The sequence below is a fragment of the Schistocerca cancellata genome, chromosome 3 (genome assembly GCF_023864275.1).
Source record: "Schistocerca cancellata isolate TAMUIC-IGC-003103 chromosome 3, iqSchCanc2.1, whole genome shotgun sequence".
In the NCBI taxonomy this organism is placed as follows: Eukaryota; Metazoa; Arthropoda; class Insecta; order Orthoptera; family Acrididae; genus Schistocerca; species Schistocerca cancellata.
Window position 1 is genome coordinate 719,706,909 of NC_064628.1, and position 25,713 is coordinate 719,732,621.

Sequence of the window (25,713 nt, forward strand, 5' to 3'; positions counted from 1 at the left end):
AGGAAATATGGTAATTTAATGCTGGAAAATGGAAGCTCACAAAGTTAGCAATGTGTAAAAAAAAAGAACACACATGTCACTATAATGTAGTAAACAAAGGGAGCAGATTTGTACTAATTGAATCATGAGTCATCAAAAATGACACCTGCAGGAAAGTAGAAAACTTTGATCATTAAGTACAATTTCTGATAAAGACACTTATTTGCACATTATTGAAACATTTACTAATACAAATTTGCTTCAAAAGTTATCTATGTCCCAGCATTTTGTATATACATGAAGTTTTGTAACGGCTCCCAAACCCAAGGTCCTCGGGGGTACTTTTGGGGCAGCCACCACAAATTGTATAAAGCGTGGGCAGTGACCAGGATGTAGCTATGTCTGTTGACCGAAAAATAATTAATGACAAGAATTGCGCCAGTGAGAATGAAGAGATAACTTATCTTTATTCCTGACGAAACGTGCACCAGCAATACAAGTGCAAGTAACATCCAAGAGTAATCCGTGTACTCAGCCTAGTCGAATACAATAGCAAATATCACATCGGAATGGCTCCACTATAAACTCCACGAAAGGCTAGCAATAGACAATCAACAATAGACTGTCTGTCTCGGGGCCAGCGCTCCTCCTTATATGCAAAAGGCAGAGGGCGCTGCGGACCTGAGCTCAGCCATGGCGCGACCTCTTCCGTCGGCAGTAACGCCCTGAGACGCCGACAGCTGTGACAGGAACTGTGGCCAGCGATGTCACGGTTGGTTGGTTGGGTTTGTGGATTCAACATGAAGAAGTTCTAACAAATGACAAACAAAGTGCACAGACTGTATACTCTATGATAATGGCAGGCACTTTTGCTCCAACGTCCAGGAAAGGAGTGAAAACATTGTAGGCTGAAGATACCATTATGATATCTATGGATACTAGAAGGTATAAGAGTTTACAACATTTTGGGGGAGCTAGAGTATGAATATGGAAATAATGGTGCTTTATATGACTACTTTGGCATCTAATATGCAATTACCAATTACAAATTTAATCCATATGAAAATATATTGGCATAGTCAACTCTGGTCCTTTTGTCACTTTCAGTGCTTTCACTTATGTCTTCTTAGTTAACATTACATAATTTGATTTTTGGAACTGTTGTGGACTCATTGAGGCCCAGTTGCTAAATAGAATAACAAAGATAAATGCAATATAAAAGCACTTTTCAAAGTAAACAGCCTCCACATATTACTTTGTGATGGATAACCAGTTGTCTTAATCTTAATTTTATCCATAATGTATGTCAACGAACTCCGGGACTGTTTCTTTAAAAGATAATATTGAAGAAAATCGGTTTGACTAGATGCTCTGCACTAGTGCTCCATTTAATAAAGAGTTGTCTCGTGATTCAAGTACATTGTCTCTACTGGTGGCTTTCAACCATCATAGTATCCCACTTCCAACGTTGGTGACACTACGTCAATGTGAATACGCGCAAATTAGTCTCTGCGCTCGATTGTGCTTACAAGGTAGTGACAATGTGGCCATTGTACACAACATCATGGGGCACTGGATCTTCAATAGACACAGCTCACAGGAATACAGTGCAGGATGAGTATGGACGGTGTGTGAATCCTACTGTGGAAACTTGAGTGTGTAAATAATACATTTTCGTGACGATTAGTAAATAGTGGGATGCTGCTGCATCAACAATGGCGGCATGCAAAGAACCTGTTAACTAACTTAAATCTAGTGAATTCCACAGATGCCTTTGAGTTCTTCTCGATTCTAATCATGTCTGCAATGCCATTTTCGTGTCATCCGCATCTTCCATGTTGCACAGTGTATTTCAACATATGTAATTCGCCTGCAACAATCACTATGCATGAACAATCAGCAGCCATCTTGCCTCATACGCTTTAATGACATAGTGCATCCACCAGTAAACTGATATGTTCGTGCAGCGCTCAGCTTTAACCACCACTTTTCGATGCCAAGAATTTGAGCTTGTGCTCCCTGATCATCGAATGTATTTTTCAGACAACTGGCATTAATCGAAGTATATACATCTGATTGGCCTCCTGCTGAGCCACTTCGAACTAATTTACTACATCACCAAGTTGCCTCTGGTGAGAATAGGTATGACTTAGCCAATGCCATGCTGTTACAAGGACAATCCCACAAACTGGAACAGCAACTTCAGGAGGTCATGTACGAGACCAGACTGGGTGGTAGTACAGTGTCACGTTTCTGGCGCCACCTCCAGACCTCAGCTGATCCAACTCTTATATTGGATGCCACGCTGAGGGCCCTGAGGTTGATCAAGCTACTGATAGATCAACAGCTCACCATGACCATGAATGAGACAAATCGACTGGACAGCACTTGGCTATGGCTGACAATGTTTACTGTCATTCACCATAGGCAAAACATAACAACATCCCAGGATTAGACTCAGTGGTGTGCACAGCATTTCCACCCCCCCCCCCCCCTCCCCACTCCCCTCTCCCACTGCTTGAATGCAGCTGATGGAGATGAAGGACAATATCACAGCAAACTGCAGCACTCTTTGTCACCTGTGCATCAATGCACAGCAGCGCCCACAGCTACATATGGCAATGGCGCCACACAAGCTGCAGTGGCTCCAGGTCCTACTCCCTGCTGGTATTATACATAATTTGGTGATGCAACACGCATATGTCAAGACCCTTTCAGGTACCCAGACTCCACAAGCGGACTGCAATAGGTATTCTGGCCTGAAACAACTCACAGAGTCGCTTCAAATCCACCAGAAGTCACAGGTTCGAAGTGTGTGATGTCCTTAGGTTAGTTAGGTTTAAGTAGTTCTAAGTCTAGGGGACATGATCTCAGATGTAAAGTCCCTTAGTGCTCAGAGCCATTTGAACCATTATCTGTGCTGTCCATGACACAACCACACATTGCATAATAACCATGGAAAGACCGTCAGTTCTACATGAAGTATGATCGTTAGCCCCAGTAGATCTACAACTTTCCAAAGCTGCAGTTAACAAACTCCTTCAAGCAGGAATTCTTCATCCTTCAGATAGTCCCTGGGCCTCCAGAACCACACTCGTTCCTAAGAAAGATGGCTCTATCAGATTGTGTGGCAGTTACAGGGTCCTCAGTTCTTGAACAAAGCATGACAGATATCACATTGCCAAAATACGGAACTTTACACACCCTCTCACATGGGCTATAATTTTCAGCATGGCCTGTCACAAGTGTGCCTAGCTACAAATACCGATGCACCCCAATGACATCCGAATTACAGCCATTATAACGCTGCTTGTACTGTTTGAGTACCTCTTTATGCCATATGGACTTAAATTCTGCATGGAGTTGGCAGTAGTTCATTGGTGTTCTCCTATTCCACTTCCCCTAGTGCTACATGTATCTCGACATCAAACTCATCTTCCTGTGTTCTGCGGATGAGCATTCACAGCACCTAGAAGTTCTAGCTGCATTGCAGATGGATAAAGTGGTCATTAACGAGGCGAAATCACAACTTCAGCAGATGGAAGTCACCTTCTTAAGGCACATTCTTAACGTCGATTGCATCAAACTGACAATTGAACATAAGCTGTTGGTTCAAAACCTTCCTCACCCGGAAATGTATCATGCCTACAATGATTCATCAACATTCTCAAGTTTTACCGCCGACGCCTCCCACAGGTAGAAGAGTTGCAAATCACACTAACAAATGCCTTGAAAGGCGAAGACAAGCAGAGAAAAGGAAGCGACAGAAGCGTTTTGCTGCTCTAAAAATTGCCTAGTTCAAGCTGTTAAGTTGGCACATCCACAACCGGATTCTCAATTGACACTTACAGCGGATGTGAGAGATTCTGCAATTGGAACAACAGTAATTCAACGGATTGTTAATGGTGTGCCACAACAACTTCGATTTTTCTCCAAGAAACATTTGGCCACGCAATCAAAATGATCAGCACTAGACTACGAGCTGCTGGCAGTTTATTCTGCTGTGGGTTATTTCAATGAAACCATTGAAGGCCGCCATGTAACAATAGTTACAGATCATAGGGCCTTGATCGATGTCATTCGCAATCCATCCACAGATGCCAGCCCCTGACATTTCCGTCACTTAGATCTTGCTTGCCAATAAATGATCAACATCTGACACATACATGGAGCCGATGATATCATTGCTGATTATTTCTCACGTTTTTCTGCTATCTCCTTACAATTTGACTATGAACACGTGGCATGAGAACAGACGAACGATTCTGCTATCACTCAACTATTCACTGATGGAAATACGAGTCTCCAGATTGAATGATGCACTTTGCCTTTGACAACCACCACATTACTCTCTGATATTCATGGCGAATGATTCCCCTCAACATGCAACGTGAAGTATTTAACCAACTTCACAACCTCAGCCACTCTGGCACGAGGAAAACGACACAGCTGATAGGGACTGTTTTGTGTGGCATAATGTAAAACGTTACTGCCGCCACTGGGCACAATGCTGTTTACCCCGCCAACAAAGCAAAACTGAACATCACACTCAGCCTATATTAGGCAACTGTCCCATCTCGACAGCATCTTTCAAACATGTCCACACTGAAATCGAGCAGTGACTTTTGTCGAACTATGGGCTGCACACCTGATCATATTGCGACTGACCAGTGCAGACATTTAAAGTCAATCCATTTCAACACTCTTTGCCACCTCAGTGGAATCGACCATATGTACACTATTGCTTACCATCAACAAAGTAATGACTTGGAGGAGAGGTGGCATAGAAAAATGAACGTGGCGCTCATGTACCAGAGGGTCTGACGAGCCATGGCACTTCCAAGTGTCCTACTAGGCACATAGACTACATACAAAGAGGACCTTCAGGCTGCATTCACCAAAGGGGTGTACGAAGAACCTCTTGCACTCCCAGCAGACTATACTCTCACTGCAATCAACATTAGTGAGTTCAGTCTTCCATAGTTGGTATGATACATCAAAAATCACATCCATCACAGTTGGATCCCTCCACCATCACCACACTCCATACCAAAGGCATTCATTCAACAGTGTGACCAGATGATGTTGCATGATGACAAAATACATCCCACATTGCACCCTCCTCATTCAGGACTCTACAAAGTGCTCAGATAGGGAACCCATACCTTTGATATTTTGAGTAACAAGAAACCCACCACAGTCTCCCTTAAATGCTTCAAACTGGCATAGATACTACAAGACAGACCATATATATCGTTGGTGGATGGCAATGATACACACCTTTCAACCACAACACTGACAGATGCAACACAACACATCAGTGACCACATGTGCTACACGATGCTGCCATGTCTCTGCATGAGCTGACCAACTTGCACACATCTCCAACGTTACAGTGCAGCCACACTGGATGAGTACTGCATCACCTCAGTCCGTGCCAGGCTACTTCTTTCTCTGCAAAAAATGGTATGATGACGCCTTGCACAACCGCCAGCCACGACGTGATTTGTCACATATTCTCCCACATGCTCCACAAGAAACAGTCTAGTCGGGTCATCTGCAGACATCAGACACAGCCTGGCCAGTCACGTGCACCTGCACCACCACAAATAGTGGTTCTGCCTGGTGCTACCAAGCCTGTCGATGTAAATTGATGGTTAACTCCACAGTGAGCAGGGGGAGGGAGGTGCTCTGTGGGCACATTTATCCTAGAATGACTGAACATTTTTGGCACAAGCAGAGCGGCGTCTTTTTGGGACAGCACAACCTACATTAGTACGAGTTGGACAATGTGACTGACTGGACGCTCTTTTTTTTTCAGTGCTCTGTTTAATAAAAGTGTTCTTGTGATCCAGGTGTGTTATCTCTATCGGTGGCTTACTACTGCTGTATATCGCACTTTCTAGATACCCTTCTGTTGTGAACTGATTAATTTGATACTCACTTCCAGGGAAGCTAGTCAGTATCAGTTGTGTCTCTTTGTACCTGGGCCTTGTGACTAATGGTTACACAGAATCAATATCAATACTGTGTCAACACGTTGACTTACCAAACTGTCAGGCCTGGTAGTCAAGTGTTCAGCATGTGTCTGGAAATCGAGAGGTCATGGGTTCAGCTCCTGATCTGACCACGCAGATTCACCTGGAGCGACATGTGCTTCAAATTCCACATTAAACTGTAGGTCCACTTTTCCTGTTGGGAGTACTGAGGTAGGTTAGTGACACACAAGGTGCAGAAATGGTATCGAATTACGAGACATGCACCAGGATGTTGAGCCACACGAAGCTGTTATACCCAACAAAACATTTCACATTCTTGTCCAGCTATAGCTGAGTAATATCTTTTGTATTTCCCCCACCCTTCACTCAGGACTTAACTTGGACAATCAACATAACAGCCATTTCCATTTAAGACACATTTTCTACTTTCCATTAATGCCATAATCATTATTTCGTCCAACAGTGATAGTGAATTTTGATTTACTTATCCTTCCATATTACTTCAGTTTACAATGCTGTAAAATTAAATCTGCTTTTATTATTCATATTCCAAAATAGAATTATCCTGTTGACCAATAAACATTACAGGAGTAAGTTTCTACCAGTTACCACAGAAAATTTCCTCTTTAACAGGAATCTTTTTCTGCTACAGTCTTTTTGCACCATTGCTGTTGTACAGTCTTTTAACTTTCCCATTGTTGGTTCTATAAGTAATGAAGCCATTGGATGTGGTACCTTGTCTCTAACAAGAGACATCTATAAAGTGGTATATAACTAATGTACATCATTGTAAGTTTTGTATTATTATATTGGACAGTTTGTAGCTCTCGAGAAAAGGTTTTAACGTTCTTTTCGTGTACATGTATTTTCAAAAAGAAAACTGATATTCTTCCGTTTTTTCCTACTGCTTTCTCCTTTTCAACCCAGCAGGATGTCAGCACAAGGAGCCAAAAAGTAGGTTCTCTGACCTCTTTATGCTTTCTACATGAAAACTAAATTCTTGCTAGAATAGCGCCCATCATGTAAGGCGACTATGTAGAATATTTCTTTTTATTAAAAAAATTTTAAGGCATTGTCGTCAGTATAAGCCATATACAGTTGAGGGAATTTTTATTTTTTTTATTTTGCATATAATGTTTTGCCCTTAGTTGTGTCCTTTCATGGTGCTAAATATTCTACTTTGTATAGCTTTTAATTCTCCTCAGTGAAGTACATTTCCTACTCTAGACAGTTTAATCAGGTCTATAATATATGATCACAGTTCTACTTTGTTCCAATTAATCATTCATCTTTGACCACTTGATACATTGTAATATGAGTTCTCCTTCATAATTCTCCTCAGTCACTTCTAATGGCACCAATCTTGTTGGTGAAATATTGTAGTTTACTCAGCACCTTTTGAAAATCTAATATTTGACTCACTTTTTATGTTGGTCCCCAAACATATAAGGTATGACCTGTCCCAATCCATCACTGTCCTCCAAGGAAGGTTTATGTGAGGATGATACAATGAGATTACAATATGTGTCACATTTCTAACAATTGCATCAGTACTATACAAAGAGGAGGAAATGAGTAATGGGAAGGAGTACTTATCAAACCATTCCTTATTTATCTTCATGTAACTAAGGACTGCGTTGTTGGCATATGAAAATGCAGTAGCCCTACCATTCGTACTGCAAAAGTAACTGGCATCTCGGAGGTAATTGCAAACATGACAATATCTAGGTATTAAGAGGATGGTGTGAAAGGTCTTTATGGTCACAAAAAATGAGGATGCCTAAAGCAAATACTGGGAACTAAGATAAAGCCATTTTAGATGCAAGCAACAAGAATCTGTTCATGTCAGCTACAGGAATTGTCAGAAACACAGATATGTCAACGAGTGGAGTTACTGTCTAATGACACCTTCACGTTTCTGGTTTCCATCACTGCCAGCCAATAAGAAAACAAGCCAGCATGACCCAAAATCAGAAGCACATATCATGTCCTACCTCCAGCACCTCCATACGGTAAAGGCTTTTAGGGCTTGGTAATATGAGCTGACCAAAAATAAATTGTTTGCACATGGGTGGAGACCTGATAACCCTCACTACTCATAATCTCCAAATCAGGTTGTAGCTGCTGCACAAAGTCGAATGATAGACCTCTAATCATGGCTATTTGGATAACTACAGACAGAGTGGGAGAATTGATTGAAATTTCATCTAAGATTGACATTTAGGAATACAATCACGGTTTAGAAGACTGTGTACTGCCAACATATCGATCAATATTTCGCAGAAGAGATGTCTTTCTTCATTCCATCCACAACAGCAGCAGTATACACACTTGGAAAACAACCAAACATTAGTTGAATAGTCATGCACAAGTACTAACATTGTAATGACTACTTATGTTAAGTAAAGCATGTTTGGACATTGATGGTTTCAAACTGGGAGCTACATCGGCAATACATGTCAGAGACTCTTGGAAGTCACGTGTTTGACATGTGGGACAGTGCACGCAACATTGCTTCGATATCATCAACTGGGTCAAGCAAAATCAATGAGCTAGTCATAATCCACCAGAATATACATAAAAAATAAGATAAACCAATTAGAAATAATACTAAGTGAAGAAATTCCAGATATTCTAGCTCTAACAGAACATGGACTAAATGAGTGTGAAATTGTAAACTTCAACATAGCAAATTACAGTGTAACAGCTAGCTCATGCAGGAGAAACAGTAGAGGGAGAAGTGCTATACTAATCCATAACAAGATAAACAGAAACTATGTACCTAGCCTTGATTTACGCAAAAAATATAATATAGAAAAGTAATAGAAGTAACAGGGCAGAAAGTCTATATACTGTATTGCAGTATGGCTTCAGCAGCCAGAGCAGTGATTGTGTGTGCGTGTGTATGTGTGTGTGAGAGAGAGTTGCGTTTGCATGTGTGTGTGTGTGTGTGTGTGTGTGTGTGTGTGTGTGTGTGTGTGTTGTCTAATTCGGAAGAAGGCCTTTTGGCCAAAAGCTTACACGTTTAATAGTCTTTTTGTTGTGCTTATCTGCAACTCAGCATCTCCTCTATATGGCGGGTACAATCTATCCTTTTCATAACATTTTCATTATTACATCCTGGATTTTCCATCATTTAAAAGCATGGCGGATTAGAATGTCAGTGTTGTTTATTGCAGGATTCAAATGTGAGTAGTTTACAAGATATCGTATTTTGAAAAGTTCCCACACTGATACTTGTACAACACCTGTGGCAGCACATGCGAGAACAGCACAAGTGCATGCATTAGTTAGTTGGATTCTGACTAGTAACAAGACAACTGATCATCACAGATTGTGATCTAAATGACCACCTGCAGCAGCAACACATGTCTGCAGTCTGGTATGCAACGATTGCTGCACACATGCTAACATTTCAGTGGAGATATCTGAGCAATGCAGTAATACGTCATTGAATACCATTGGGTGTAGTTGGTGTGTCCTTGTAGACAACGTTTTTCAGTTCTTCACCTAGAAAAGAGTCTACAGGTGTCAAATCTGGGGAATGGATTGGCCAAGGTGCAAGTCCTCTGTGTCCAATGGTTTGGAAACAATGCTGTATACATGCTAGACAGCCATGTGTTAGTACCAAAGGTTCCTCCTAGTCTGCAGAGGAACATCTTCTAGCGGTCATGGAAGATGGCCTAATAGGTGGCTGCAGTTCATGTTGGTACTCAGCGTTTCAGCTATGAAAAATGGGCCTATGAGCTGATGGTTCACCATCCCACATGACACGTTTACACTCCACGAACACTGACGTTCCACCTGAGGAAGCAAACGGGGATTGCAACAGACCAATAGTACATGTTTCGGCCGTTTAGCTGGCCATGATTGGTAAATGTGGCTTTCTCACGAAACAAGACACCTTGTACGTGCGACCTTTGTATCTGCACAGTGAGTGTACTAATGTGTGCAAATGTAGCTTACCACTTAGCACGCAAATGGACAAAACAACTGAACTGTCTACTCAAGCCCAGGGTGTCAAACAGACATTCTAAATAAATATGACCCTGACCCTGTACGGCGGCTTATATCACGCGTGGATCGTAACAAAAATCATTAGAAATGCTGCTGCTGCATACCTAGAATGCATGAATTGGGGTCTATTCTAGAAAGACAACACATCTGTTCCCTTTTTTATTTTACATATAATTAATCAACTGTCGCTTTCAGGGGCAAGTGATAAACAACAATCATGTTCAATTACATTTGACACTCAATAACAGAATATTTAATTCTTGGACATATTGAACTGACGATTATTAAAATCATTATCTCTAAACATGAAAATTTTTTATCTCAGGAAAGAATGATTATTAAAAATCCTCATCAGCTCATTTAAATCTGCATTGTTCTAGCTGGTCAGTGCACTGAGTTGGTGGAGAATAAATTTACTTTTTGCAGCAATGAAAAAACTCTCATGTACTCAATGTGAGGATAGGATAGCATCCTAGCTTTTGATATTCAATGTTCAAAGCATACGCAAGTTGGAGTGAGCACAATCTCGACACAACATTTACTTGGGCCTAATGCGCAGTGGTACTTTAGCAAGCGGCGTGTGCAATGGAGTTGTCTCCATGCTGGATATGAAATGCTAATTCCTTACTTTGGCCTTGAGTGAATTCACTCAGTCGCAACTTTCCTGTGTTCCGTAGAACGTTAATCTTTCCCTAATCGAAATAATGGCTATTGCATGCTCGCTATAGGTTGGAGTGACATGCACAATTTCTTTACCCCCAAAAATTGCCACAGGAATAATTAACTACCACTTTGATATCTGTCTCCATGATAGGTGAAGCGTATCGTCCTCTCTTCACAGAAAAAAAGCTCTCAGCACCCTCGCTTATTTCCACAGACTTATGTGGTCCACTGGGAGACAAGGGAAAGAGAGAGAGAGAGAGAGAGACAAGAGATTTTAGGTCTTAAAATGTTTTTATATAATGGGGATCTCCCCACCATGTTGCATCTGCGTCATCAAGTATGCCTTCAGTAAATCACTGTCTTCCTAGAGGTGAATACGTTTTTATTTTTCCTGCTAGGTCGCAGCCTAGGCCTATTAATGATGTGCTGCCACTTACCCTCAGTGCTGTCCTTATTTACGTTATAAGGAATAAGGTATTGTTCTGGCCTTATCCCTTTCTGCACTGAAGCTCGCTGTTGTCTTGCTAAATGGGAGTTTTACGATATCATTAACCACCTGCTTGGTTCATCTCCAAAATGTGTTTCTTTAACTTGTTTGTTCCATGCCATTGTCCATATTGGTAGAGTTTTTTTGTTAGTTTTCAGTACATGAGATTAACTGCAATTGCCTTTTTAATAATTTTTAAGAATGATTATTAAAAACCCTCATCAGCTCATTTAAATCTACACTGTCATAGCTGGTCAATGCACTGAGTTTGTGGAGAATAAATTTACTTTTTGAAGCAATGAAAAAACTCTCATGTACTCAATGTGAGGGTAGGTAAATATACTAGCTTTTGACATTCAATGGCCAAAGCGTACACAAGTTGGAGTGAGTACAATCTAGACTCAACATTTACTGAGGCCTAATGCGCGATGGTACTTTACCAAGCAGCATCTGCAACGACGTTGTCTCTGTTCTGGATCTGAAATGCTAATTCCCTACTCTGGCCTTGACTGAATTCACTCAGTCGCAACTTTCCTGTGTTCCGTAGAACGATAATCTTTCTCTAGTCGAAATAATGGCTACTGCACGCTCGCTATAGGTTCGAGTGACATGCACAATTTCTTTGCCTGCAGAAATTCCCACAGTAATAATTAACTACCACTTTTCTATCCATCGCCACGATATGTGAAGCGTACCATCCTCACTTTGCGGAAAGCGAAACTCTCAACATCCTCACTTATTCCACACACTTGTGCAGTCCTCTGGCAGACAAGCGGTCTTATTTAAGTTAAAAAGAATAATATATTGATCTGGCCTTATCCCTTTCTGAGCTGAAGCTCGCTCTTCTCTTATCAAATGAGAGTTTTATGATATCATTAACAACTTGCTTGGTTCGTCTCCAAACTGCGTTTCTTTAACTTGTTTGTTCCACGCCATTCTCCATATTGGTAGAGATTTTTTGTTAGTTTTCGGTACATGATATTAACTGCAATTGCCTTTTGTTGATATAATGTAGCTATTATTTTCTGAGGATCTCATACTGTATTGTCCTGCTGTTATGGATCAAGCTCATGTAAGGTCCGTAAAATCTGGACGCATTACAGACACGTGACACATCTCAAGTATCTGGTCTCACTGTCCATAGAGAAAAGTTAACATGATTCTAATAATCGTTTCCATGCAGCCTTTGACAGAGAGAGGTGATAGGGATTGAACCTATGTGAATGGAGAATGCGTAGACACTTGCCTGACTCATTCTACTTCCTCATGTGATTGTGCTGGAGCTAACGTGCCGATCAACTGCTACAGCAGCAGAGTATTAATTTCCCCCTCTTCTGTTGTCACTTGTTTCCTTCTGTTACATTGTCTAGGTGTTACACTACCACTTCACATGACTGGTTGAAGAGGTTGATAAATAATGCCGAGATGGGTTGACATCTATTGGTATATCTTCCAGCATACACTGAGCAAGAACTAACAGCATTCTTTCTACACTCTCCATACACCACAGACTTGTCAGTTTATTCTGTATTGGTAATTCTCATCGCCTACTGACAACATACTGCTTCGACAGTCAAACACTAACTGACTAGCAAGTCGCAGTGCACTTAGCAACCAGGCAGGCTGAATGGCACAAACAAGTACCGGTGTGGAAACGTTTCAGAATACTATATCGTGTAAACGAATCGCACTAGAATCCTGCATCAGATACCACTGACATTCTGATTTACCCTATTCACAGTTTATTAATGAGAATGGGCATTGTTCCATTTACAAAGTCTATGTTTTCACAAAAAGTACACTTTCTAAGTATTGTTAGAATCTCTTGATTGGCTAACAAAACGAGTCCCTGACTACCAACCTATTCTATGAAAACCGCCCATCAATAACACTTTCCATAATATGATCATTTTCTTGCAATTACACATCTACAAGTGTATCTAGTGCCAAACTTTTCAGAAAGTCGTCAATCAGATTGACCGGAAGTGCTGATGTACTAATACTGTTCTAGGCTCTATGTACACGCTAAATCCTTTGCAAGTCGCTAAGTTATATTTGTCGTTAGTTAGACTGTTGCATAAATTTGAGCATGGCGGTTTCTTCTTTTAACAGAACAGTCTATTCGTTTTCGCCTGTGATTTATTTAAGTTTACAAAGTTTTCTTGTGATCCATTTCTTCTGTACAGTATTAGGACACTCCATTCCACCAGTGAATTGCTGCACCCATCACTCCAACAGGGACTGCGAGGACAATAACAGACCAATTATCGCGCACACAGGGACATTTAAGTACACTTAGAGTGGTCAGTGGGTTTGAAAGTCTTGTGGATAACCTGGGTTCAATTATTAGTCTATCTATCTACAGTATATCCGGATCCCACTCCAGCTACTGCAGGGTCTGGGTGCTGACGAGTCCTCTCCATTTGGCTCGGTCCTCCCACCACTTTTCTTCCTCCACTTGCTGCCAGGTCACACCTCTCCTTTCCACATATATTCTCACTCCCATTTTCCACCATGTCCTTGGGCGCCCTCTAGGTCTTTTTCCATCCATCTTTAGTTCTTCTGTAATTTTGGGGAGTCTCTGCCCATGTATACTCTTAACATGCCCATACCATCTTAATCTCTTTTTTTTTAAATTTCTTCTCTCATACTTTCTTCTTTAAAGTCCTTTCTAATCTCTACATTCCTTACTCTGTCCATTCTTGTTTTTCCCTTAACTGCTTTGAGAAATGCAGTCTGCTCCAGTCCCTTTCTGTCATTGTCCATGTTTCACCACCATAGGTGACAGTAGGCAAGTAATAATTCTTATACATAAGGAGTTTTGCTTTTTCTGCAACTTCCTTATTCCAAATCAGGTGTTTTATTGTTTGGTAGAAATTGCCTCCCTTCTGTAACCTCCTATTAATTTCGTTGGTTATTATTCCGTCCCCAAATATCTCTCTTCCAAATACCATTACTTCACTCTTATCTTTATGTATTTTAATCCGTACCTTATCATTATTTCCTTCCATGCATCAAGTTGTAACTGTACATCTACCTCTTTATCACCCCATATTACCATATGATCTGAAAAAATAATCTTTTTGTCTTTTTCTTTTACTATATCTTTAATTGCTCTATTCATTCCCTCCATCACAACATTAAAAAGTGCAGGAGATAGAATAATTCCTTGCTTAAGTCCTTGTCTTATTTCGAAGTATTCAGAGTTCCCGAATGGTGTTCTAATTCTACAATTGTGTCTTTGTACATTGTCTTTATTACATTAATGTATCCATCTTCTATATCCATCTTCTTCATTTCTTCCCAGAGTGTTTCCCTGTTAACTGAGTCATATGCCTTTTCTATGTCTATAAAAACGATTATCACCCTATTACAATGAAATGAACACCCTTAGCTGCTTACAGGGGTTGACATACATCAACGGGGACAGATGAAAATATGTGCCCCGACTGGGACTCGAACCCGGGATCTCCTGCTTACATGGCAGACGCTCTGTCCATCTGAGCTCATGACATGTCCGAAAGAACAGATACCATCTTAGTATATATCACCCTATTGTTAAACTCGCAACTTTTTTCCATCAGTTGACGGATTGAAAATATCAGGTCGATCGTGCTTCTTCCTTTCCTAAACCACTGCTGTTCTTCACTCAGCTCCTTTTCTATCTTTTCACTTATTCGATTTAGTAAAATTCCTTCAATTCCTAGTACTACTGAAAATTTTTCCACGGTTGGAGGACTGGAACAGAGCCCACTCAACCTCTTAGTGCCAAATGAGGAGATGCTAGAATAAGAAGTAGCGGCTCAAAAGCTGGAAACACGATCCCATGCCCCTGTATAAAGCATCTGAATAACGCCCTATAGCAGGCACTGCGTGGTCCTCTGCATCTATCTCGGAGTTAAGTCTTTTTTTATATATTTTTTATGTATAGAGTCAGTTCAATAGTAATTTCTCCTACGCTTCATATGTGAATGGTACGCGAAGAAACCCTATTACAGGTCCTAGTCAAATAATGCAAACTGAACACCCTCCACAATGGGACCATGGAATGGCTCCATTTAAAAGTAGTCATCACAAGTGTTAAGGCATATATCTCACTGAGAGATGAGACGATCAACTCCTGTTTTGTAGATCGCGGTCAGCCGGTGAGGGATCCAAAATCGCACCCAGTTTTGCACTTTCTCATCTGGCTCAAACCAACGTCCACGTATGTCTTTCCTCGGGCAGAGGGTGGGGGGGTGGGGGGGGGGGGCGTTGTCATGCAACAGGATGAATGCATCCAACAACATTCTGATAGCCTGAGGGTAAACGGCAAAGCCAACAGTAGAAACATCCCGCATCTTCCCTGCCAAAGAAATCTGAAGCTGTTAAGGCAAGTTTAAGTGTGGTCTTGATGACCTCCTTCTTCGACTGCAGGAGGCCTCTGCTCGTCGATTTCCTCGAACGTGGAAACACAATCAATGCGCAGCGCTAAGAATACACTTTGCAGAACGTGCGACGCGCCGTAAAGTCAACGCTGTTGGATGAAATCATCCTGCTTCACGATAATATCCGTTACTAAACTGCCTGCCAAGGGTACGCTTCAGCGATTTGGTTGAGAATCACTGCAACGTCCTCTGTACAGCCTGGGTCTTTCACCGTGTGATTTTCACATCTGGCGACCTGAAGAAAGACATGCTTGGACGTTAGTTTCAGTCGGACAAGGAAGTGCAAGAGACGATGCAGCTGTGGATCCGTCAGCAGGCGACCGCGTTCTCCGAAACAGAAATTGTTCGTCTCGTTTGCAATTGGGGTAAATGTCTTAACGCATGTAGTGATTACTTTTGAATGGAACTGTTCCATGGTCGTGGATGTTTGGTTTTCATTTGACTTCCTCTCGTACCTGTTACTGTTGCAAGTACTTTCAACCATGCAGTTCACGGTGGTTTGCAGAGTATGGATGCAGATGTATATGCAGATGTACAGGGGTTGGACAAAAACATAGCAACACAGTGAAAAATGCGTGGTTGGACATAATTACAACTGCTAGCCAAGTCTGTAGGCTGAGCTGTTGAGTTTGATCACGTACGGAACTAGTGCAAAGTCTTCAATAAATTGCAAGTGTCAGTCATGGTCAGAACACCGTTCTGCATAGTTGTAGCTGCATTATGTCAGAACTGGGTGAATTCAAATGTGGACAAATTGTTGGTGCTTCTGTAACCAAGGTGGGCGAAGTGTTTGGTATTTCGAAAGGCACCACATCCTAAATTTGTACCATCACATATACTCAGTCAGGTACATAAAGCTCCAGTAATATATGGAGCACAACTGAACACCTGCGATAATTGTGAACCCATAGACGACTTAAAAACCAGCATGTGCAAAATTTAAGACCTGCACAATAACTTTCGCGAGCACCCAGATGTGGAACCCACTATATACTGAAGTGCCAAACAAGCTGTATAGGCACGCGTATTCAAATACGGAGATATGTAAAAAGGCAGAATACGGCCCTGCGGTCGGCAACTCCTATATAAGACAACAGATGTCTGTCGCAGTTGTTAGATCGGTTGTTGCTGCTACAATGGCAGGTTATCAAGATTTAAGTCAGTTTGAACGTGGTATTGTAGTCGGCGCACGAACGACGGGACACGGCAAGCAAGCGATGAAGTGGGGATTTTCCCGTGCGACCATTTCACGACTGTACCGTGAATATCAGGAAACCGTCAAAACGTTGAATCTCCGACATCGCTGCGGCCGAAAATACATCCTGTAAGAACGGGACCAACGACGACTGAAGAGAATCGTTCAGCGTGACAGAAGTGCAACACTTCCCCAAATTGCTGCAGATTTCAATTCTGGAGCATCAATAAGTGTCAGCATGAGAACCATTCAAGTAAACATCAAGTGGTTCATATGGCTCTGACCACTATGGGAATTAACATCTGAGGTCATCAGTCTCCTAGAATTTAGAACTACTTAAATCTAATTAACCTAAGGACATCACACACATCCATGCCCGAGGCAGGATTCGAACCTGCGACCGTAGCGGTCGCGCGGTTCCAGACTGAAGCGCCTAGAACCGCTCGGCCACAACGACAGGCGAGGAAACATCATCGATATGGGCTTTTGGAGCCGAAGGCCCTCTCGTGTACCCTTGATGACTGCACGTCACAAAACTTTTCGCTTCGCCTGGGTCTGTCAACACCGACATTTGACTGTTTATGACTGGAAACATTTTGCCTGGTCGGACGAGTCTCGTTTTAAATTGTATCGAGCGGATGGATGTGTACGGGTAGGGAGATAACCTCATGAATCCATGGACACTGTATGTCAACAGGGGGCTGTTCAAGGTGGTGGAGAGTCAGTAACGGTGTAGGACATGTTCAGTTGCAGTGTTACGGGGCGCATGATACGTCTAGATGCGATTCGGACAGGTGTCAAGCCTTGCAACATCTGTTCAGAAGAGATCTCCCTGCAGGATTCATGGTGTCGATTCCCTACAGCACTACTTCAGACATTAGGCGAGTCCATGCCACGTCGTGTTGCGACACTTCTGCTTGCTCGCGGGGGCCCTACACGATATTAGCCAGGTGTACCAGTTTCCGTGGATCTTCAGTGCATGTGACTGTACTGCACTCCTGTGGCACGAGTGTACTCTGGAGTGTGACTGATCGTACCTTTACAGGTAACTTCAGCACTAACAAGTAACCTCATAGCCAGAAATGAGACGCCTCCATTTATTCCAGTAACTGATATGTAAGGACAATTGACGCTGCTATATGTGCGTCGGAGACTGAATCGGATAAAGTAAAAATCCCTCCTTCTGTAATCACAAAACACGTAAATAAGAAACATGGAAAGGGAAAAACGAAACTCTACACTAGTCTCAAACACAAGTAGCAGTAATACAGACTACCACATCGACATCAAAAGACCTTACAATACCAAGAGGCCACAAATAACCCAGAAACCAAAACGGTCTGCACAACAACAAACACGTGAAGAGTTACGAGAGATACAAAGTAAACTACGACGGACCCGTAAAACGTTAAAAAAAGATTGGAGGTCACACGGACAGAGGGACATGAGGCAAAACCAAAACCCAAAACGGACGAATAGATCGATGAGACAAACGTTGGAGAGCAAGGAACTCAGACGATTGAAACTATACGTTAAACACTTCCTTGAACTGGTCTGAGCACAAAGGTGAGTAAACGTGACATCATAGCTCCGCAACCGTCGTGTAATATTACAAAACCGTAAATTTTAATAGAATCGAATTGTGTGTTAAAACAAAGCATTGACAAATTACCTACACTCTGCGGATTTAGAAACTTGAAATAAACGTATTCGAGGGTTACCAATATACAGAGCAAGGAACTCAGACGATTGAAACTATACGTTAAACACTTCCTTGAACTGGTCTGAGCACAAAGGTGAGTAAACGTGACATCATAGCTCCGCAACCGTCGTGTAATATTACAAAACCGTAAATTTTAATAGAATCGAATTGTGTGTTAAAACAAAGCATTGACAAATTACCTACACTCTGCGGATTTAGAAACTTGAAATAAACGTATTCGAGGGTTACCAATATACAGGGTGTTACAAAAAGGTACGGCCAAACTTTCAGGAAACATTCCTCACACACAAAGAAGGAAAGTATGTTATGTGGACATGTGTCCGGAAACGCTTACTTTCCATGTTAGAGCTCATTTTATTACTTCTCTTCAAATCACATTAATCATGGAATGGAAACACACAGCAACAGAATGTACCAGCGTGACTTCAAACACTTTGTTACAGGAAATGTTCAAAATGTCCTCCGTTAGCGAGGATACATGCATCCACCCTCCGTCGCATGGAATCCCTGATGGCGCTGATGCAGCCCTGGAGAATGGCGTATTGTATCACAGCCGTCCACAATACGAGCACGAAGAGTCTCTCTCTACATTTGGTACCGGGGTTGCGTAGCCAAGAGCTTTCAAACGCCCCCATAAATGAAAGTCAAGAGGGTTGAGGTCAGGAGAGCGTGGAGGCCATGGAATTGGTCCGCCTCTACCAATCCATCGGTCACCGAATCTATTGTTGAGAAGCGAACGAACACTTCGACCGAAATGTGCAGGAGCTCCATCGTGCGTGAACCACATGTTGTGTCGTACTTGTAAAGGCACATGTTCTAGCAGCACAGGTAGAGTATCCCGTATGAAATCATGATAACGTGCTCCATTGAGCGTAGGTGGAAGAACATGGGGCCCAATCAAGACATCACCAACAACCCCTGCCCAAACGTTCACAGAAAATCTGTGTCGATGACGTGATCGCACAATTGCGTGCGGATTCTCGTCAGCCCACACATGTTGATTGTGAAAATTTACAATTTGATCACGTTGGAATGAAACCTCATCCGTAAAGAGAACATTTGCACTGAAATGAGGATTGACACATTGTTGGATGAACCATTCGCAGAAGTGTACCCGTGGAGGCCAATCAGCTGCTGATAGTGCCTGCACGCGCTGTACATGGTACAGAAACAACTGGTTCTCCCGTAGCACTCTCCATACAGTGACGTGGTCAACGTTACCTTGTACAGCAGCAACTTCTCTGACGCTGACATTAGGGTTATCGTCAACTGCACGAAGAATTGCCTCGTCCATTGCAGGTGTCCTTGTCGTTCTAGGTCTTCCCCAGTTGCTTCGAACGTCATCCTGTCGGGACACCTTCGTTCTGGAAATCTGTCTCGATACAAACCTACCGCGCCACGGCTATTGCCTCGTGCTAATCCATACATCAAATGGGCATCTGCCAACTCCGCATTTGTAAACATTGCACTGACTGCAAACCGACGTTTGTGATGAACACTAACCTGTTGATGCTACGTACTGATGTTCTTGATGCTAGTACTGTAGAGCAATGAGTCGCATGTCAACACAAGCACCGAAGTCAACATTACCTTCCTTCAATTGGGCCAACTGGCGGTGAATCGAGGAAGTACAGAACATACTGACGAAACTAAAATGAGCTCTAACATGGAAATTAAGCGTTTCCGGACACATGTCCACATAACATCTTTTCTTTATTTGTGTGTAAGGAATGTTTCCTGAAAGTTTGGCCGTACCTTTCTGTAACACCCTGTATACCGATAGCGTAGCCGGCACGGTAGCTCAGCGTGTTTGGTCTGAGACTTAGCTGCCCTCTGTTATTAAAAAAACTGAGTGAATTAATCAACGGATGTCATAGGATATTCGCCCCGAACAAATGCAACGAACAATACCGAACAAAATGATTTTTTTTAAAAAAAAGATAGCGTAGTATCTTGGACGCAGCTGATAACACCAAGCCCCCCAAAATACACAAAGCCAAATTAATTGTAATCAGTGGCAATCCTTGGACGGCATCCAAGTTAGGGCACGTTATATGATATTCCTAACGAACCGACGGCCACATATCACATTATTCGTGGAATTAAAACAGCTAAGCAGGAAGTGATAACTGAACTGGTGGACCCACAGAATAATGTGTACAACACACAGTTGTTATCAAGAACTATGTTATGGACCTTTATTCTGAATATTTTGCAGAACCGGTAACTAATGAAATTGCACAACAGAATATGGTAGGAAACATAGTAACAACGGTTACTCAGATAGACGACACGACGTTATTAGAGGCTAAAATGTCTGTGGAAATAGAGAAAATAAGTGCTGATGCACCCAAACAAAAAGCGGCTAGAGTAGATGGCGTGGAAATTAAATTTTATGTGCAATAGGCACATCATTGTTGCGGAACTTAGAAAGATGTTTAACGAATGTCTCAACAAAATTATCCTTCGCAGCTGACAGAAGGTTTAGTAGTGTTTGTACCAAGAAGACCTCGTTCAACAACCTTGTCAAACTATTGGGCAATCGCGCTGTTTTCTTCAGATTTATAATTATTCACACGCAGCATGAAACGAATACTCCCGAAAGTGGCTGGACAATATCAGCCCGGTGCTGTAACCAGACGCCGGATGCTAAATACGCTAACAGAGTGCAAAAACATCTCGTGCATCACGTGGGCCTGCAAGGCCATAACGTCCCAAGCATTTCTTGGTTTCGATAAGGCGTTCGACAGAGAGCATCACGCTTTCTTGCTTAGAATGTTGAAACATATGGAATTTAACGATTTTTCTGTAAATAATTAAAAATGCTTTTGTGGAACATACTCTAAATGGAAAGTTAATTGTCACCTTGGAAATACTTAATGACATTGGTTAACATGTCTTATATTGTGCGGGCTGGTGTATTTGCAAAAGAACACTTTTTAAAGTACATTTCAAAACAATAGAGTCAGTACGTCACCAAGGGAGATTAGAATTAATAAGAGGATAAGACAGGGATATCCGTTGTTCACGACCCTATATGTAATCTTCGTGGAGCCACTTTAAAAAAAAGTACTACCTAGAATTGCCAGGAATACGGATTGTGACAACAAGTATGTATGTCGCGAGTATGCAGACGATGTATAATAGTCACCAAAATGCGAGACGTACAAAAATGGCTCTGAATACTATGGGACTTAACTTCTGAGGTCATCAGTCCCCTAGAACTTAGAACTACTTAAACCTAACCAACCTAATGACATCACACACATCCATGCCCGAGGCAGGATTCGAATCTGCGACCGTAGCGGTCGCGCGGTTCCAGACAGTAGCGAGACGTAACGGGACCAAGTAATTACACGGGAATACGAGATTACATTACTGCTATTGGTGACCAACAAGTAAAAATCAATCTCTCAGCTCGTATTGTTAGGAGCGCTCCAACATTACATTCAAACCAGCTGGCTGGTGCGTTCTTGTCACTGCAGATCTTAAACTAGTCTTATAGTGAAGCGCAATTGGCATGTAAAGTTCTACTTAGTACACACTACTTTCAAAAGAACGCTCTGGAAGGAATTTAGGTCGAACAGAGAAAGCGCAACTAATAAATAGTTACATATACACCAAACTGCATCATACTGCAAAAACCTTGGAAATACTTAATGACATTGGTTAACATGTCTTATATTGTGCGGGTTGGTGTATTTGCAAAAGAACACTTTTTAAAGTACATTTCAAAACAATAGAGTCAGTACGTCACCAAGGGAGATTAGAATTCAACGAATTACAATGGCGGTGCTTTGCGATATTGATCGGAAAAACGTTAAGAATACTACAAAAAAATTAAAATGCTATTAGTCGGTCGTTTTTTATTTGATTTGCACCTCCAGGATAGGATGTACTCATAAACACGTGGCTCAGTTCCAAGTTGACTTTTCGTATGTGGATATGCTGATGTAATCCATGTATGAAAAGTCTACTTAGAACTGAAAGACATTCAAGCACATTGCCCCAGGCAACGAATCTTTGGCTGTCTCAAACTTTACAGAGTGCTCACCACGCCTCCCGAACGGAGACCTGTAGAATGCAAATACGCGAGTAACAACTAGACAACAATCCGGAAGAAAACCACAATCGATCGCTAGGAACCAGAAAAAATGCATTATCGTATGAAATTGTCAATGAAACGATACCTACGGGAGAAATGATACAGAAAATAAAGACTCACTCCATGTTTCATGAACTTCGTGTTGCATGCAATATCACTTGGTAGGCACGCTTGAACATGCGCATTCATTTGCAGAAACCAAAGCGAAACTTGGAATTGGACGAGGAAGAAGCTTGCATTCGTAAACAAGACAACCGAGAGATTGATAGACATAGCGTACATAACCATGTGGACCATCAGCTATGTCAGGCAGCAAGAAACTACAGTTACTTTTGGCTCCTTGGTCAATATGTTCACAACGCAATCTCCACAACCGCCCCCCCCCCTCCCTCCCTACAGAACTTTAATGAGTCTCAAGGCTTAGCACCAAAGTACGACGAAACACAAACATTACAGGAAATGGTTCCAAAATGATGATGTAACAGCTACTAATCCTACGGATTATGCGTCTCAAAGAGTCACTTGATAATTAATATTCCACAGTATGACCAACCATTTGATTCTCTAAACTTTAGAGGTGACACTACATGTGGCCATAAGATATATTGTTGCTGCTTTCTCATTGGAAGAAACACTGAGGCGACGTACTCATTGATTGACACATACCTTAAGACACTCACGGATGGAACAAAATTGCCAGTTTTTTTAACTTAATTTTTTTGCTTTAGCTTCAAAATTTCACAGTGAGCCTGCTGGACTCGGCAGCAGTCCTGACGTGAAGTGATTTGTTTTTAATACGCGATTTGTTTTTGACTCAACGTCGAGAGGTCAAAAGAGACTATTGCTCTCGGGTGTCAAATTATTGAAGACGGGTGGACGGCGAAATATTGTTGCCTAAAAAAGATTTCATAAGAGGGAAAATACTCTGAGGTGACAAAAGTCATGGGATAGCGACATGCATGGTTCTAAGGACAATTCCAAAAAAACTTTGTGAGTGCACAAGTGGTGGTTTATGGACTTGCAATCTTCTCTGCAAGACTCTTCGATGGTGATTGTGCACCTGCACAGTCGCAGCAGATGGCTGCTGGCCATCTCTACAAGGACTACAGTGGGTCTGCATCTTTGGTGACCCATCAATACCATTATTTCTACAAGGACTACAGTGGGTCTACACCTTTGCTGACTCACCAGTACCATTATTTCTACAAGGACTGCAGTGGGTCTGCACCTCTGGTGGCCCACCAATACCATATTCTCTACCAGGACTACAGTGGGTCTGCTCTGTGGTGACCTACCTACCAATATTCTTCAAAACGTCGAATGACTCTGCTGTGGGTTTGCTCTGTTGTGGCCCGTAACCTGTCAGCATGTCAAGCGTCAGCACTGTCTTTCCGTTGGAAGGACAACACTACTTCTTCAAGACTGCATGGACATCCACTACTTACGTGTGCATTGTCTTTTACTGCTCAGACTTTGATACAAACACTGTAATTTTACTGTGATAAATGATCAGGGCTGTCTTTATGGACTGAGAGAAAATTTTAGCCTTTGACCAACATTGTATTGATAAGTGTGTGCATTTGATTTCTTTGTTATTGTAATTATGAAAAATTTTATCAAATCATTATTGGCCACTGCCCAAACCAATTTGTAAAATTTTTTGTGGGGAGCATGGGGGCTATGTAAGTAGGCTGTTTATGTTTTCTTATCGGCAACGTTACGTAACGCTCGGTATGAAAATCACTGGCTGTGCTGTGTGCAGTCTGTAGCTAGTTTGCATTGTTGTCTGCCATTGTAGTGTTGGGCAGCTGGACGTGAACAGCGCGTAGCGTTGCGCAGTTGGAGGTGAGCCGCCAGCAGTGGTGGATGTGGGGAGAGAAATGGCGGAATTTTGAAATTTGTAAGACTGGATGTAATGAACTGCTATATATATTATGCCTTTTGATGAATATTAAGGTAAATACATTGTTTGTTCTCTATTAAAATCTTTCATTTGCTAACTATGCCTATCAGTAGTTCGTGCCTTCCGTAGTTTGAATCTGTTATTTAGCAGGCAGTAGTGGCGCTCGCTGTATTGCAGTAGTTCGAGTAATGAAGATTTTTGGTGAGGTAAGTAATTTGTGAAACGTATAGGTTAATGTTAGTCAGGGCCATTCTTTTGTAGGGATTATTGAAAGTCAGATTGCGTTGCGCTAAAAATATTGTGTGTCAGTTTAAGCACAGTCGTGTATATTGTTCAAAGGGGACGTTTCAAAGGGTTGTTCATTGGCGGAGCTCCCATTTGTACTCATGTGATTCGTGTGAAAAGGTTCCCGACGTGATTACGACTGCACGACTTTGAACACGGAATGGTAGTTGGAGCCAGACGCATGGGACATTCCATTTCGGAAATCGTTAGGTAATCAATAGTCCGAGAACCACAGTGTCAAGAGAGTGCCGAAAATACCACATTTCCGGCAGTACCTCTCACCACGAACAGTGCAGCAGCCGAAGGCCTTCACTTAAATACTGAGACCAGCGGCGTTTGCGTAGAGTTGTCAGTGCTCATAGACAGGCAACACTGCTTGAAAATTCCTCAGAAATCAATGTGGGACGTATGACGATCGTATCTGTTCAGACAATGTCGCGAAATTAGGCGTTAATGGGCTATGGCACCAGACGACCGATGCAAGTGCCTGCAGCGCCTCTCCTCGGCTCGTGACAATATGGACTGGGCGCTAGATGAGTGGTATGGTCTGGTCGCATGTACCACGATTTCGGTTGGTAAGAGCTGATGGTAGATTCTGAGTACGACGCAGACCCCACGAAACCATGGACCCAACAAAGTGCTGTGCTAGCTGGTGATGGCTCCATAATAGTGTGGCCTGTGGTTACATGGAATGCACTGGGTCATCTGGTCCACCTGAACCTGTCATTGACTGGAAATGGTTATGTTCGGATACTGGGGAACCATTTGCAGCCATTCGTGGACTTCATGTTCCCAGAAAACGATGGAATTTTTATGGATGGCAATCTCTCGTGTTACCGGGCCACAATTGTTCGTGATTGGCCTGAAGAACATTCTGGACAATTCGAGCGAATGATTTGGCCACCCAGATCACCCGATATGAATTCAATC